The sequence below is a fragment of the Balaenoptera borealis genome (assembly GCF_965194805.1).
Source record: "Balaenoptera borealis genome assembly, chromosome: 1".
Classification (NCBI taxonomy): domain Eukaryota; kingdom Metazoa; phylum Chordata; class Mammalia; order Artiodactyla; family Balaenopteridae; genus Balaenoptera; species Balaenoptera borealis.
In genome coordinates this window covers 69,594,837-69,611,922 of record NC_138860.1, presented here as the reverse complement: position 1 = coordinate 69,611,922, position 17,086 = coordinate 69,594,837, and the positions used below count along the sequence as shown (strand labels likewise).

Here is a 17,086-nt window from a genome sequence, read left to right as displayed (position 1 = left end):
CCAGTCTCCTCTGGGCTGTGACATTTCTCAGACGTCGCTGGGTTTTGATACCTTGAAAGTTTTGAGGAGGACTGGTCAGGTGTTTTGTCCCTCAATTTGTTAGTCTGTTTGTTTTCTGATGTTTTCTTATGGTTGGTCTGGAGTTATGGGGTTTGGGGCGGAAGACCCAGACAGAGATAAAAATGCCATTCTCCTCAGGTCACATCAAGGATACACACCATCAACGGGACTTATGACAAACGATTTTACCCTTGATCACCTGGCCAGTATCGTCTTTTTTTTCTTGCTGCGTTGGGTCTTCGTTGCGTGTGGGCTTCTGTAGTTGTGGCACGGGGGCTCAGTAGTTCTGGCTCCCAGGATCTAGAGTGCAGGCTCAGTAGTTGTGGCCCACGGGCTTAGTTGATCTGCGGCACCTGGGATCTTCCCGGACCAGGGCTTGAACCTGTGTCCCCTGCATTGGCAGGCGGATTCTTTTCTTTTCTTTTTTTCTTTTGCAACCAAAACGTTAATCCCAAGGATTCTCACAAAACATATTACAAATGACAGCATGAAAAAAAAAATTGCACAGTAACTCAAAGTTCAGCTCTACAATATACTCTTAATCTGGCAGGACATTGGTATCTTGATAATCTCAAATTTCCAAAAAATATTACAAAGAGCTATGTATTCATGTACAGCAATCACAGAGGGGACGTATGACCTAACTCAAAGGTAAACTAACTTCCTTGAAACTTCTTAGATTTTAAACTCCCTGGACAATCTCTTGTCCGGTGTGAAGACTAGTGGAATTTTTAAACCTCTAATCTAGGGTAAGGGTGCGGCTTTCATTTTTACCTGCTGGCTTGGGTTCACAGCACCTTTTAAAGACTGCTTGCTTAACTACAGCTGCATACCACATCCCAGCTACAGAAAGTCTTTTCAATGTTTGCCAGTGTTGTTTCCATAATAGTAAACATCACACTTTAGGTGGGCAGGAGTTAGAGTTTTATTATCAGTCTAGGCAAGACCAAAAATTCAAAGCAAGTTCAATTTTGCTTAAGGGAACATTGTAAGGTAACAATTCTTCATATTACATGCCTCACAGGACCCATTTCAAACCATAGAGAATGACACCTTTATGTGTCACTGTCCCAAGAGACAAACAAATGTGAACAACTAAAACATTTAAAAAGTGCACCAAGCTTCGGAAGTCTCAAACAAAACTTGAATTTTCTGTACATACTCCTGCCAAATGAAGTTATTGCCTGTACACCACTCCTCTTGCAAAGTGGTCTTCTATTTCCTTTCATCTGACCTAGATCGGCTAGGAGACCTAGAGAAAGATCAGGACGGCTTGTGATTTCTCTCTTGGGACAGGGATCTCTCTCTTCTCCTATATCTAGAAAGGGACCTGCTCTGGCTGACGGAGAAGGCTCTCCATCTTGGAGATGTGCGGGAGGTGGAGGACTCCTCCTCCCATAATCATCTCGAGGGCGACGACCCCAAGAAGGAGGCGGTCACGATTTCGACTTCTCTTTTCCCCATTCGACAGGTCCACTCTTACTCGGCAGCCACATAGTGTTCTCCCATCTAGTTCTCGGACAGCATCGGCTGCATCTTGGGGATCTTCACATTCAACGAGAGCGAAGCCGGGAGGGTTTTTAGCACCCCACACACTTCAGAGTGGTCCATAATAGCCTAAAGCTCGTTCCAATTCAGCCTTGTTACCACTGTTTCCAAGATTCCCTACATAAACTTTACAGTCCAACGGACAGGAATCACGTTGCAAGACCCTCGTGGCTCCTGGGTTTCACGGGCCACAGGGTGGTCCCGGGCCTCTAGAATCTGGTAGCTGAATCTGCTCGCACAAGCTGTCCTGTGGGGATGCGTTTTCCCCTATGTGTCCAGCCCGGGGCCCTGCTCTCTTGGCCTGGCCTCCCGGGTGAGAGGGTGAACCCCAGCTCCCTGGAGCAGACACTCAGAGCCCTGGTGACCGGACTCACGGCTGACGGGGCTGGAGCGGCGGCTGGACACGTGTGGCCAGCCTGGTGGTGTTTGGCCCCGTCTGCAGTTCCAGTTCCAGCTGAGAAAGAGCCTCCCTGTGTTACTTTCTCCTGGTTGTGTAAGGATCCCCGGTGTCATTTGACAGAAATGTAGACGGTGTGTTCTTTCTCTCTTTTCTCCCTGCTTCCTCTCCTCCCTCGCTGCCTCCCTCTCTCCCTGTACCTCTTTCCCTGTTCCGCTCTCCCTCTACCTCTTTCCCACTCCCTCTCTCGCTCTCCCTCTGTCTCTTCCTCTCTCCCTCCCTCTCTCCCTCTCCCTCCCTCTCCCTCTCTCTTTCCTCTCCCTATCTCCCTCTCTCCTCTCTCCCTCTTCCCTCTTCCTCTCCCTCTTCCCTCTGCCTCTTTCCTCTGCCTCTTTCCTCTCCCTCTTCCCTCTCCTCTTTCCCTCTCCTTCTCTCCCTCCCCCTCTCTCCCTCTCCCTCTCTCCCCCCTCTCTCTCCCTCTTCCTCTCTCCCTCTCCCCTGTCTCTGCCTCTCCCTCCGTCTCTCCCTCTGGGAGGGAGTGAGGGAGATGGAGAGATGGAGGGAGCGGGAGAGTTGGAGGGAGAGGGAGAGGGAGAGGGAGAAGAGGGAGGAGAGGGAGGGAGAAGACGTCTCTCCCTCCCTCCCTCCCTCTGCCTCCCTCCCTCTCCTCCCTTTCCCTCTCCCTCCGTCTCTCCGTCTCCCTCACTCCCTCTCAGAGAGGGAGAGACGGAGGGAGAGGCAAAGACAAGGGAGAGGGGGAGAGGGGGAGAGGGAGAGAGGGAGGGGGAGAGAGAGGGGGGAGAGAGGGAGAGCTCTCTTCCTCCCTCCTTCTCCCTCTCTCCTCCTTCTCTCCCTCTCTCCCTCACCCTCTCTCCCTCTCCCTCCCTCCATCACTTTCCCTCCTTCTCCCTCTCTCCCTCCCAGAGAGGGAGAGACAGAGGGAGAGGGAGAGGGGGGAGACAGGGACACGGAGAGGGAGGGAGGGAGGGAGGGAGACAGAGAGGGAAGCAGGCACCCTCTCGCCTTCTCCCTCTCCCTACCTCCTTCTCCGACTCCCCCTCTCCTCTCCCTCTGTCTCTCCCTCTCCCTCCCTCCCTCCCTCTAGGAGAGGGAGAGGGAGAGAGAGAGAGGGAGGGGAAGGGAGACGGAGAGGGAGAGACGTCTCGCCCTCCTTCCCTCTCCCTCCCTCGCCCTTTCCCTTCCTCTCTCCCTCTCCCTCCCTCTGTCTCACCCTCTCCCTCCCTCTGTCTCTCCCTCTCCCTCCCTCTGTCTCTCCCTCTCCCTCACTCCCTCCCAGAGAGGGAGAGATGGAGGGAGAGGGAGAGACGAGGGAGAGGGGGAGAGGGAGAGAGGGAGGGGGGAGAGAGGGAGAGGGAAGAGGGAGAGTGGGAGAGAGGGAGAGAAGGAGGAGAGAGGGAAAGGGAGGAAGAGACCTCTCTCCCTCTCCCTCTCTCCCTCTTCCCTCTCTGCCTCTTCCCTCTGCTTCTTTCCTCTGCCTCTTTCCTCTCCCTCTTCCCTCTCCTCTTTCCCTCTCCTTCTCTCCCTCCCCTCTCCCTCTGGGAGGGAGTGAGGGAGATGGAGAGATGGAGGGAGCGGGAGAGTTAGACGGAGAGGGAGAAGGAGAGGGAGAAGAGGGAGGAAAGGGAGGGAGGAAACGTCTCTCCCTCCCTCCCTCCCTCTCCTCCCTTTCCCTCTCCCTCCGTCTCTCCGTCTCCCTCACTCCCTCTCAGAGAGGGAGAGACGGAGGGAGAGGCAAAGACAAGGGAGAGGGGGAGAGGGAGAGAGGGAGGGGGAGAGAGAGGGGGGAGAGAGGGAGAGCTCTCTTCCTCCCTCCCTCTCCCTCTCCCCTCCTTCTCTCCCTCTCCCTCCCTCCATCACTTTCCCTCCTTCTCCCTCTCCCTCTCTCCCTCCCAGAGAGGGAGAGACAGAGGGAGAGGGAGAGGGGGGAGACAGGGACACGGAGAGGGAGGGAGGGAGGGAGGGAGACAGAGAGGGAAGCAGGCACCCTCTCGCCTTCTCCCTCTCCCTACCTCCTTCTCCGACTCCCCCTCTCCTCTCCCTCTGTCTCTCCCTCTCCCTCCCTCCCTCTAGGAGAGGGAGAGGGAGAGGAAGGGAGGGAGAGGGAGAGAGGGAGGGGGAGGGAGACGGAGAGGGAGAGACGGAGAGACGTCTCGTCCTCCTTCCCTCTCCCTCCCTCGCCCTTTCCCTTCCTCTCTCCCTCTCCCTCCCTCTGTCTCACCCTCTCCCTCCCTCTGTCTCTCCCTCTCCCTCACTCCCTCCCAGAGAGGGAGAGATGGAGGGAGAGGGAGAGACGAGGGAGAGGGGGAGAGGGAGAGAGGGAGGGGGGAGGGAGGGAGAGGGAAGAGGGAGAGTGGGAGAGAGGGAGAGAAGGAGGAGAGAGGGAAAGGGAGGAAGAGACCTCTCTCTCTCTCCCTCTCTCCGTCTCTCCCTCTCTCCCCCTCTCTCTCCCTCTCCCTCTCTCCCTCTCCCTTGTCTCTGCCTCTTCGTCTCTCTGTCTCTGGGAGGGAGTGAGGGAGATGGAGAGACGGAGGGAGAGGGAGGAGAGGGAGCGAGGAAGAGGGAGAGAGGGAGGGAGAGAGGGAGAGAGGGATAGAGGGAGGGAGGGAGAGATGTCTTTGTCTTTCCCTCCCTCCATCACTCTCTCCCTCTTCCCCCTCCCTCTCCTGCTCCCTGTCCCTCTCCCTCCCTCTATCCCTCTCTCCCTCTCCCCCCTCCCTCTCCTGCTCCCTGTCCCTCTCCCTCCACCTCCTTCCCTCTCTGGAGAGGGAAGGAGGTGGAGGGAGAGGGTGAGGGAGAGGGAGCACGAGAGGGAGAGAGGGAGAGGGAAAGAGGTATAGGAAGAGCGGAACAGGGAAACAGGGACAGGGAAAGGGGGACAGGGAGAGAGGGAGAGGGAAAGAGGGAGAGGGAGAGCAGAGCAGGGAAACAGGGACAGGGAAAGAGGGAGGCAGAGAGGGAGATGGAAACGGGGAAAGGGAGGGGGGACGGATAGAGGGAGAGGGAGAGAGGGACAGGGAAAGAGAGACAGGGATGGAGGGAGGGAGAGAGGGACAGGACAGGGCAAGAGGGACAGGGAGAGAGGGAGGGAGAGAGGGAGGGAGAGAGGCAGAGGGAGAGATGGAGGGAGAGTGAGAGGCAGGGAGGTAGAGGGAGGGAGGGAGGGAGGGAGACAGAGAGGGAGACAGGGAGAAGGGCTGATGGGGGCTCCCTCCCCCTCCCATCCTCTGCCCACTGCTTTCTCTTTTTTCTGCTTCAACAAACACCAGGCGCCTTTCAGATCAGCCCTGAAGTCAACGTTGATGCTTGGGACGGCCTGACCTCCCCGCTGCCTTCCAGCCCAGGACCACAGCTGGGAGATGAAGTCTGCGGGGCCCTGGGGGGGGGCGGCGGCGGCGGAGGTGGTGGAGGCAGGCACCTCCTCTGACGCCCAATCTCTCCTCGTTTACGAGGCAGCCGCCAGCTCCCCTCCCTGACTCCCCAAGATTTGGGGCCATTTTAATATGTGTCGATAATGCCATGAGCTACTATTTAACTTTTCCACGAGGACCCATCTCCCGAAATGCAGTGGTTTTCAGGCTTGGCTGCACTAGAGAACCCCCAGGGAAAGGAGAGACGTCTGTACCTCCCTCTCTCTCCCTCTCCCTCCGTATCTCCTTCTGGCTCTCTCCCTCTCCTTCTGGGGTGATGCCCGATGAGCTCAGATTCGCAGATGTTCCCCCCATCCCCTCTCTGTGCCTTGCGTGGGGCCTGGGCCTTCTCACTGTGGCCCGGGAACAGCCTCGACATTCAGACATCGGTTCCTGCAAGGACACTTGCGTTTGGTCCATACCGCATGTGGCTGCAGTCTGTGCTTCTCCCGTTTAGCATCTTCAGTAGATGGGGGCTGTGCATGAGCCCTTCATCTTCCCCGCAGACACCACTGGTGCTTGCTCGGCCTCGCGGGTGATGTCCACGGGGGACAGACCTGTGTCCCCACCTTCTTGGGCTGCAGACAGGCCACGTTGGTCCTGTGGTGACTGGGGGCTCCCAGGAGAACCCCACTGCAGACCCAGAGAGGTGGCCCCAGAGAAGGTGGCGTACGCCTGGGGCCAGGCCTCACCAGCCAACCACGGGGCACCTGCAGCAACAGGTCTCTCGCCGTCCAGGGGCTGGGTGTTCGGGCGCCGTGGGGATGAGCTGCTGTCTGCACGGCAGCCAAGTTTGTATTGTTGAGCCCGGGGAGGCCCCTGGGTGGCTCCTGGAGAGCCTGGTCACATTTCTTCCTGCCCTTGGCCTTAGAGCTCATCATGGTTCACGCCGTTTCTGGTTCCAAAAGGACCTGTGTTCATAAAGACCACATGTTAGGACAGCACCAAAGTGTCTAGAAATCCAGGCCAGGAGGAGGAGGGAGGGGGTTTGGCTGTGCCCGCCAGTGGCCTGAGAGCCCTCCCACCCACAGAGACCTGGCCCGGGGCCTGTGGGGAGGGCGTGGCCCACGGTCCCCAGCGCTGGCTGTCTCTGGGTTCCAGGAGAACTGCGCGATCCTCGGGGAGCTGGTAAGGCTGCAGGCTCAGAAGTCCCGCCTGCTGGGATTCAGCACGCGTGCCGACTCTGTGCTGGAGATGAACATGGCCAAGACCAGCCAGGTGGTGGCCACTTTCCTAGGTAACCCCGCCTCCCCGAGTCCCAGTGGGGACGGGGGTCAGGTGGACCTTGACTGGACGTGGTGCTGCCTGAGACCCCACTGTGTCAGCCCTTGGGGGTTGCCTTCCCCAACCCTTCATTCTGCCTCGAGGGGCGTGGGGTGGGGGGCGGCTGGGCGGCTGCCACAGGGACATAGCTGAGCCTCTCCCCTCCGCCCGCAGATGAGCTGGCCCAGAAGCTGAAGCCCCTCGGGGAGCAGGAGCGGCCGTGATCCTGGAGCTAAAGAAGGCTGAGTGCCAGAGGCGGGGCCTGCACTTTGATGGGCCCATCAACGTCTAGGACCTGCGCTACTACATGAACCAGGGGGAGGAGACGCGCTACCACGTGGACCAGTACCTGCTCAATGAGTCCTTCCCCATGCAGGTGGTCACGCGCGGGCAGCTGGGCATCTCCCAGGAGCTGCTGGGGCTGACCTTCGACCTGGAGGAAGGCGCCAACATGCGTCACAAAGATGAAGATGTGAGGCTCTACACGGTCCGGGACGCGGCCTCGGGCAAGGTCATCCATCAGCAAGTTCTACCTGGACCTCTACCCTCGGTGCATGCGTGGGAGAACCTGTCGGCCGTGGGCCGGGGCTCCTCTGTGGTAGCGGGGCCTCACCCGCGTCCCTCCCCAGGGAAGGGAAGTCCGGGCACATGGCCTGCTTTGGCCTGCAGCCGGGCTGCCTGCAGCAGGACGGGAGGCGCCAGATTGCCATCGCGGCCATGGTGGCCAACTTCACCAAGCCTACGCCCAACCCGCCCTCCCTGTTCCAGCATGATGAGCTGGAGACCTACTTCCATGAGTTCTGGCAAGCGATGCACCAGCTCCGCTCCCAGGAGGGTGCGGGCGAGGGGCTGAAGGCAGGGGGCGGGGAGGGCCCGGGCTCTCCCGTGGTCCTCAGGCAGGCCCTCGCCACGGGATTCTTCCGCTGATGTCACCCCGCACGAGGAGACGCCCTCGGTGTCAGTTTCCATCATCAAACCCCACGCACTGGGCGCGTAAACAACGGAAGTGGATGTCCTCGAGACTCTGGAGGCTGGAAGTCCCAGATCAAGGAGTCAGGACTGGTTCCCTGCATGTTAAATACAGGTATTCAAGAGTTGCCTTTAAAAAAGACAAAATAGAAGAAAGGAACGTTGCATGCAAGGCTGGTGAGTGATGAGTGATGAGAACCAGAGGTTAGGCTCTGGGGCCGGGAGCACCACGCCCTGTGAGGCCCTGGGGCTGCTGCCAGTCTCGGTGGAGGCTCAGCAAGTCCCAGTGACTTCCCAATGTGGGGGGGGTCCCCAGATGAGCGTCTGGGCCCAGGACCCAGTGCTCGTTCAGTCTTCCTGCAGTCAGCCCTTCGTCCTGAGAGCGATGCTCTCACAGACTGCAACCGGAGCGCGTGGGGACACTTTACTGAGCTGTGCAGCCGTCACTACTGCCCTGTTCTGGAACATTTCCCTCACCCCAAAAAGGTCCCTCACGCCCTTAGTTATCATTCCCTCCCCTCCCCTGTCCCTGACAACCAGGAACCCACTCTGACTCTGTGGATCTACCTGTTCTGGACGTTTCCCCTCAGTGGGGTCACACCCTGTGTGTCCTTCTGTGTCTGACTTCTCTCGCTGAGCACCGTGTTCTCACGGTGCATCCACGTGGCAGCGAGTGGCAGGGCTTCACACCTTTGCGTGGTCGAGGGCCGGAAAAAAGACAAACGAAAAGAAGGGCACGTTGCCTGCGACTCTGGTGACAGCTGGGGATGAGAACCAGAGGGTAGGCTCTGGGGCCGGGAGCGCCGCGCCCTGTGAAGCCCTGGCGCTGCTGCCAGTCTCGGCGGGGCACGAGCAGCGCCGTCCCCCAGGAGCTGCTGGACAAGCTCATCAAGTCCCGGCTGGCCAACCCCCGTGCGGCCGGGCCGAGGGAAAGGAAAGGGGCTCCCGGACCGCCCGGCTGGAAAGCGCGGCCTGGACACAGTGCCAGCGCCCCCGTCTCCTTCCTCCCGCCCTCCAGGCCTCTTCAACCTGCGCCAGATCGTCCTGGCCAAGGTGGACCAGGCCCTGCACACGCAGACGCCCTCGGACCCGGCCTAGGACAATGCCCGCCTCTGCCAGGAGATCCTCGGGGTCCCAGCCACGCCAGGTAGCCAAGCGCACGCCGGGCCCACCTTAGCGGTCAGTTGGCGGCTACTGCCCAGGTCAAGAGGATCCTCTGGTGGTGTGTGAAGGGGGACCGACTGACGGGCTCTGGTCGAGGCTCGCTGACCTCTGGCCTCTTCCTGCCTGGGTTCCTGGGCTGGTCCCTCCAGCTGTGGCCCGCGGAGTCCGAGGGTGGGCTGGGCGTATCTGCACGTGCTTTCTGGAGAGCCTGGAAGAGGCAGGAGAGGGCTTCATACCCCGGACGGAACGCGTCGACGAGGTTTGCCCGTGCGTGTCGGTGCGGAGACGCAGTTCACTCCCTCGTGAGTGCTTTAACCCGCGCTCTCCCCGTGCTGGAGGGCGAGCCCTGACTCATCCCTCGGAGCCTCGGGCAGCTGTCCCTGTAAGAGGCTTAGGGGTGAACCCTCGTGAGCTTCAGCAGAAAGTCGGCAAAGATTGATTTGTGTCCCTCCACTGAGTTGCCCGCAAGGTCCCCGTTTTCTAGAAGTGTTGGGCCAATACTCCCTCTAGTGGCAGGGGACTCAGACAGGGCTGCTTTGAGGCCCCAAGCTCTGGGCTCTGGGGAAGGGGCACGGAGCGGCCAGGGGGCCGGGCAGGAGCCTCTCCGCGTGTGTCCCAGGGACCCACCTGCCTGCGACCTTCGGCCACCTGGCAGGAAGCTACGACGCCCAGTCCTATGGCTACCTGTGCAGCGAGGTGTACTCCGCGGACACGGTCCACACACTCGTTTCAAGCAGGAGGGCGTCCTGAGTGGCAAGGTGAGAGGCCGGCCTGCCGTGCAGACCAACACGGAGGTCCTTGGCCTGGGCCTAGATGCTTGTGCCGCCCGCCTGGGCCTGCCAGGCTCTGAGGGCCCTGCCCAGAACCCCCTGCTCCCCTGCCCTTTGTTGAGTCACAGCAGAGGTGGCCACACCCACACCCTCCGTGAAGGGGGTGCTCCACCCTCCTGCAGCCCCGCCCCCTCTCCTCAGGTTGCCATGGACTACAGAAGCTGCATTCTGAGGCCAGGGGGCTCCGAGGATGCCAAGGGCATGGTGAAGCTCTTCCTGGGTTGTGACCCCATGCAGGACGCCTTCCTCCTGAGCAAAGGGCTGCAGGTTGAGGGCTGCAAGCCGCCGGCCTGCTGACGGCACGGGGTTTTGCCCCCCCGGGCGGGCCGGGTGCCTTAGCGCCCCGTCGGGGCGGGGGAGGGGCCGTGTGTCCTCCCAGCCCCCGAGTCCCCGGCGGCCGGCCTAGGCCAAAAGTCTCCACCTGGAAGTGTCTGGAAAGCCTGGCATCAAGGCTCCCCCTTGTTGCACTAATGCAATCCCTTCCTGGGGAGCTTTCCTGGTAACAAAACGGTTCTTTGAAAACGCAGCCATTAATAAAAAAGACTCTACTCCTGGTCTCTGCCTGCCGTCCCTTCCACCACAGGAGTGGCATGGGGGCCGTCACACTGGGGGGAGTTCTGACCTTGGTCGGGGATCAGCCCTGGGGCCGTGGTGACGCGTCTGGGTCACTGGGAGACGGCTGAGCTGTGGGGTGAGTTCAGACGGGGATGGTGCCCCGCACCCCGACCGGGCAGGCTCTCCAGTGAGGGGGTGTCAGTTTCCTGCCGGCCTCTCGCCCGTCACTGTTTGGCATCTCGGGGGCTGTGACTGGCTGGAGCTGGTTCTGGCGGTGGGCACAGCTGCGGGAAGCCCGGCTGTGGCTGTCCCTGTCCCCGTGTCCTGTCCTCCTGCTCACGGCCGGCCGGCTGGCTCCCTCTGGTCATCGGCAGCTGCTGAAGTCTGGACCACAGCAAGGGGCCACCTTCCTGGGTCCTAGCAATTCTTCCCAAAGGCCTTAGGGATGTGTTTTGGTGGCAGTAGGAATTCAGAGAGGGTGCTGCACCACTGGAGCGGTAGGGTGGCTCTGGACCGTCCCGTGTGTCCTTCCCTGGCCTTTGAGCTCCTTGGGAGCCCTGCCTCCACAAAGGACGCCAGGCAGCGGAACGAGGGCGCGGGCGGCGCCCCGACCTTCTCCCCGTGGCCCAGGCGGGCAGGCCGTGCCATGCTCTGTCCTCTCCTCAGCCTGCCCGCCCGTTCTGTTGTTATTTTACCGAAGAGGACACAGACATTCAGAGAGGCTAGGGTCCATGCCTGAGGTCTCATATCCAGTAAGTGTCAGAGCCGGGGTTTGAACCCAGACAGCCTGTCCCGGAGACCGCGCCCTAACCTCTACACAAACCACCTCCTGGTTCCCTTTATTAGCACAAGACTCATTTCCCTGACAAGCCCAGGCCCCATAAAGGCAACCCTGCCTCCCCCACGTGACCAGCCCTTGCCAACTACTCACCCCAGTGGCAGAGGGACGAGCCACACAGGGGACCCGCCCATCTTGGCCATGGGGACACAGACACCCACTCACACCCAGAAGGACCTCCTCTTTACCTTAGGCCACACGCCCATGCCGAAGGAGCTGCTGTCTGCCAGCTGGTGCAGGTACAGTTCTGTCCTGGAAACAGAGAAGGGACCAGAAGTAAGGGAGGACCCACCCACACCAGTGGCCTGGCAGGGCAGGTGGGCATCATGGCACGGGGCTCCACAGAGTGCCCCAGGTGGCCCCGGGGTCTGCCTCAGGCCCTGGCCCTGCCTCCCGAATATTCCTCACTTGCTGCCCTCAATGGGCCCTTCTTAAGTGAAGGCCTTCCAGAAGCTTCCTTACTCCTCAGTTACCCTGCTCTGAAAACTGGGAGTTTCCTCCCTAATCTGCCCTCTCTCCAAAGGGTAAGGTGCCCCTCTGGCCTTAGCCAGGAGGCTCAGGACAGGTTGGGCCTGCCCTTCAGACGGGGGTGGAAGGCAGGAGACAAATGATGGGGGACGCAGAGGCAAATTGAAAATTATCACCCCTCGCCTGGGGTGAGCACTCCCTGGAGCTTCACTAGATAGAACCTTACTCATTCGTTCAACAGATGAGGAAACCAAGGCTCAGAGACAGGGAGCCACATGTCCAAGAATTCCCAGGAGTCAGCGAGGGGCAGAGATGACTCCCTGGGCCACCTCCCCCAGAAGGCCCTCCCAGATGAGTCTTGTGGCTTCTCTGCTGTTCCACCTGGTGCCTCCTCGCCCTGAGCTACCTCAGGTGCACCCAAGGCTCTCACAGAGTTTAGGAGCTTCTGGAAGATTTGGGGTCTGCTGTTCCTTGCCCACCTCCCACGCTGCTGTCAGAACCTGTACCAAAATGTCACCGTCACAGCAGACATCCACCACCACCCCCCAGCGTGTATAAAGAGCCATATGTGAATTATCTCACTTAATCCTGTAAGGTCAGCAGTCAAGGTACTATTTCCACTTTACAGAGGAAGAAACGGAGGTTCAGAGCAGGTGACACCTGGCCAGGTTCACCCAGCCCAGGAGCAGTACCAGGCAGCAAGAATCAGAGGCCAGATTCCTAACCACTGGGCTCCACTGCCTCTCACCTCTGGGCAGAGGCAGGGCTGGGGCCCTGGAGAGCGGAGGCCCTTTGTCTCACTGCCCTCGGCTGTCCCTGCTCAGCCCAGTCGCTCACCTGAGAGCCAGGTCCAATCCGGATAGCATCTGGGAGAAAACCTCGAAACTGCCTTCCCCTTCCAGCTGCCGGGCCACGTGGCTCTTCTCCAACAGCATCGTCTGCCAGGGGAGAGGACAGGCGCCGGTCAGCACGAGGCCCCGCTAGGCTGCCCGCACACCCCCACCAACCCCCAGGCCCACTCTTCGAGGCAGCACCTCAGGCCCCAACTTGGCTGGACGCCTCCAAATCAAAACGTGCCAGGCCTTTGTCTCACTGATTCAGAGTCCACGCAGGCAATCAACGAATGCAACGGGCTCATTCCGATGAAGGAATCCAAGGGTACTAACAATTAACCCAGAGCCGCCCTCCAACACACTCTTATGCAACCGAAGCCCTTAATAACTTGACCCACATGGTGATGCACGGTAGACTTTCAGGGCCGGGACAGAAAGGGATTTATCGTGCACCAGCGAGTCTGGGTATTCTCCTAGCTCCGCATACAAACAACCCTTCTAATAACCTAATCCTGTTTTCTGTTCAAACAGAATGTTGGCGGGGGCGCGGGGGGGGGGGAAGGGGAGGAGCCAGGTGATTTCAGAGAGAGGAACAAACAGGCCATGTGCCTGTCACACACGGGCTGCTGCAGAAGGCCAGCGAGCGCCTGTTTAATTTCAGCTTACGCTTTTAAGACCCAGCTAATGAGCGGCTGAATTATGTATCTACTCATGAATATTTCATCCCTGTGATACTCCGAGGCACAGACGAGCTGGCCTGCTCCGGGAGGAGATGTCTGGGCACTGAGTGAGGTGGGGAGGAGCTGGCCTTGGCCTGGGGAGCGATGACCATTTAGACACATTCCAGGGTCCCAGCTGGAGGCGTGGGCCCTGCTGAGTGGGGCTGAGGCTACTGCAGCCCCAAAGAGCCCCCTCTCCCTCCCACCCAGAGGCCTCACCTGGAGCTGGGCGGCCGTGACTCGGCCTGTGGCGTTCAAGTCCAGTGACATCACCATGGAGCACCGGGTGGCACGGCGGCTGTGGCCGGTGAACACGGAGCCAAAGGCCCGGAGGACAGTGAAGGTGGCTCGAATCTTCTCCACTGGTGGGGCACAGACAGGGCATCACCCGTGGCCCGGGTGCTGCCACCCCCACCTCTCACAGGACCCCATTCTGGCCCCAGGCCCCAGCAGGGGCCCCTCCACTCCCCCAACTCAGCTCTAAGCCACACCTCTTCCGCTGCTGGGCTGGCCCTGTGCTGCAAGCAGGGGCGCGGGGTGAGCAAGAGTGAGCCCAGAAGGGGAGATACACACACCTAGGATTGGTACGATCTGAGTGACAAGGGCTGCCCTAGGGCCTCCTGGGCCTGGTGGAGTCTAGGAGGAGGGCAGAGCATTAACATTCTTGGACCTGCTCTCGGGGAACGCCCATCACAGCCAGCTCAAAAAGCCCAGCAGTCCCAAGCTTTTTAACATAACTATTTAACAAGCACCCACTATGTGCTAGGCACCTGGATACAGCCTAGCCTGACTCCCACTCCCCCAACACACACTTTCAGCAGATCTACATTCTGGGAGGGCCTCTCCTTGCTGTATCCCCAGCTCCTCACAGGGCTCTAACCTGGGCCAGGTGCAGAACAGGTGATCAATAAAGCATTGGAATAAGCCCAGTGGAGAAGCAGGATAGTACAATGGTTAAACAAGCTTGAATATGGCCTCTCCCCGTTGTTAGTCACCTGATTTGGAGCGAATAAATTAACCTCCCTGTGCCTCAGATACCCCATCTATAAGATGGGGGTAATAATAGTACTTACTTACCTCATGTGGTTGCCACAAAGACTAAAAGATTTAATAATGTAAAGTGCTCAGAACATGCTCCAAATGTGGTGGTGTTAGTATTGTTTGTTATTATTAGAAAAGCAATACTGCCTGGGCCATATATTCTCAGCAGGGGGAATACTGCCCCCAAGAGGGCAGAAACTGATTCTTGAGGATGGGGGCAGTTTTCCTTTCTTATGTATAGAATAGAGCACAGATACACACACACACACACACACATGTCTGTGTGTGTCTGTATATATATACACACATACACACACACTGCATAAACAAATATATGGTGAATCTATGGCATTAACTTTTCACGGTGGGAGACGATTAGGAGAAAGAACAACTAAAAAGGCTCCTCAGAGGGGCAACAATACATTGAGGACACTGGCCCAGGGGTAACAGCTCTGGAGCCAAACTGTCTGTGTTTGAATCTCGGTGCTAGGATGTATGAGCTGTGTGGCCTTGGGCAAGCTGGTTAACCTCCCTGCGTTTTAATGGCCTCATCTATAAAATTCAAATAATAATAATGTCTACCTTATAGGGATGTTTTAAATAATAAATAAGTTAACCTGCTTGGAATAGAGCCTGGCGCGTAAGTCCTCAGCAAGCATTTACCACGATCCCCATCAATATTGTAATTATTATCACCAACTGACACTATTTTTTATTGAAGTATAGTTGATTTACAATGTTGAAACTCTTTCTTTAATGCCCAGCTCAAACATCATTTCCTCAAGGAAGCCCCCCGGCCCCTTCTCTGTGCTCCCTCCGCCTCTCCCCTCCCCAGCTCGGCCAGCAAGCGGTGCAGAGCATTGGAGTCTGGCACAGATGAGCAGCTGAGTCTCCCTTCCGGCTGTCAGTGCCTCCTTGTCTTTGTTTTTACTTATCGGGTCCTCTGCACAGTCCAGTGGGCTGTGCGCTGCACAAGGACACCACACCTAAGGGCACAGCATTTATATCAGATAGCCATAGGCCTGTATACTTATTAGGATGATGGCCCAGAACGTGGTGGTCAAGTGTTTGGTTCTAACAATGTCAATGCGTGACGACGGTTCCACATGTGGCAGTGAGTGTCTTAGGCAAGGAGTACCTGTTTCTAATTCACACAAAAGTACCCAACAGACTAGGGGTGGCCCTGCCCAGAAGCCAGCACAGGGTCTGCACACAGGTGCTCAGTGAACGCTAGCTGAGCAGATATAAGAAAGAGCCGCCCAGCACCCCCTCTGACTCTCCCTTCCCTTCCCCCACGCCACCGCCCCCACCACGTCCCAGCTGCACGTCACCTGGAGACCACTGTACCTGAGACCCTGCCATCCACACTGCCTGCCATCCCCACCAGGTGCTCCAGGACCTGCTCGCAGCAGGTGGTCTTGCCAGCACCGCTCTGGCCCAGGGCCACGATGCTCTGGTCCCTCTGCTGGCTCAGCAGAGCCCAGTACGCCCGCTGGGCCAGGGAGCCAACGTGGGCGGGTAGGCCATCCCAGCAGCTCCTGGGCACCTGCAGGAAGAGCGCCGGCATCAGCCTTCCCACCCAGCCGGGACCCAGGGAGCACTCCACAATGCTCCAACCCGGCCTCAGGCCCAGATCCACGTCCATGCCTCCCATCCTACTCCAGCCTTGTCAGAGACGTCGTGCATTTTTCTGGGGAGAGCCCAGCCTGGAGATCTAGTCCTGCCACTGGCTCGCTGTGAGTCCTTGGGCAGCCTTGGACCCTGCTCTGAGCCTGGCCTCTTCTTCAGCCAATGAGAGGCTTGAACTAAAGCTGCATTAGCTCATGGGGCTCATCTCACTTGCTACACAAAGGACTGGATCGTACCTGTCTGAAATGAAGCAGGTGGATAAAATGGCTCAATTGATGAGTGACGTCTGCCATGGAAACAGAATGGGGCATGGGGGAATTGGCGGTACGTGTGCTATGTATTTGCTATAACAGATTTAGATACCGGAAGCCCCTTTGACTTCATTCATTCATCCATCCATACATCCATTCACTCAGTAAAAAAAAAAAATTCATTGAGTGTCTACTACATAGCAGGCACTAACCCAGGCACTGGGGGCACAACACTACTCAAGGCGAATAAAGGAAATCTCTGCCAGCCGTGAGGAGATATCATTATACACCTATTAAGATGGCTAAAAAACCGGTTTTTAATTTTTTTTGACACACTACCAAGTTCTGGTTAAGATGCAGAGCAAGTGGAATTCTCCCACAATGCTACACAATACAGCCACTCTGGAGAACAGCTTGGCAGCCTCTTTTACAGTGATACGTACACTCGTCATACAACTGAGCAACCCCACTCCTAGGTATTTACCCAAGAGAAATGGACATTTGTGTTCACCAAAAAACCCTCTGTCACTGGTTATATTGAGTAGGTATTCAAAATCATCAACAACCTAGAAACAACCCAAATGTCCCTCAACTAAAGAACTAAGATAACCAACCACCCTGGTTTTAGCACTGAAAGTCCCATGTCCCAGAAAAACCATTCCCTCCCACGGAAACCAGGACAACTGGTCCCCCTCCGAACAGATAAACAAAGCTGTGCAATAAAATACAATAGAATAAAAGAACTAACGGCTCACAGCTGCAACAATATGGGTGAATCTCAAATGCGCTGTGCATTGTGATAAGTGGAAGAAGCCGATTCCAAAGGTTACACGCAGTACAATCCCATTTATATGACTTTTCAGAAAAGGCACAACTAGGGAAAAGGGACAAAAGAACAGATTAGTGGCTGCCCAGGGCGGGACATGGGGGAGGGGATGACCACAAGGGTATGGAGAACTTTTGGGGGTGATGGGAACTGTCCTGTAATTGACGGCAGAGACAGTTTCACAACTATACGTGTTTGTCAAAAACTTACAGAAGTGAACACTAAAAAGGGTGACATTAACTGTATGTAAATTATACCTTAATAAAC

The 17,086-nt window shown here is 57.7% G+C and overlaps 1 pseudogene across 1 annotated transcript in view; it reads left to right on the top strand.

Moving 5' to 3' along the window:
• The window catches only part of LOC309617345 (thimet oligopeptidase-like), a 52,689-nt pseudogene extending 42,733 nt beyond the window's left edge, over positions 1 to 9,956 (top strand). Inside the window, exons 8-14 of the transcript in view lie at positions 6,535 to 6,670; positions 6,871 to 7,246; positions 7,326 to 7,521; positions 8,526 to 8,577; positions 8,684 to 8,812; positions 9,449 to 9,587; positions 9,801 to 9,956. The product of the transcript in view is annotated as a thimet oligopeptidase-like (transcript). The remainder of the gene's footprint in view (positions 1 to 6,534; positions 6,671 to 6,870; positions 7,247 to 7,325; positions 7,522 to 8,525; positions 8,578 to 8,683; positions 8,813 to 9,448; positions 9,588 to 9,800) is intronic.
• Positions 9,957 to 17,086: the final 7,130 nt, after the last annotated feature.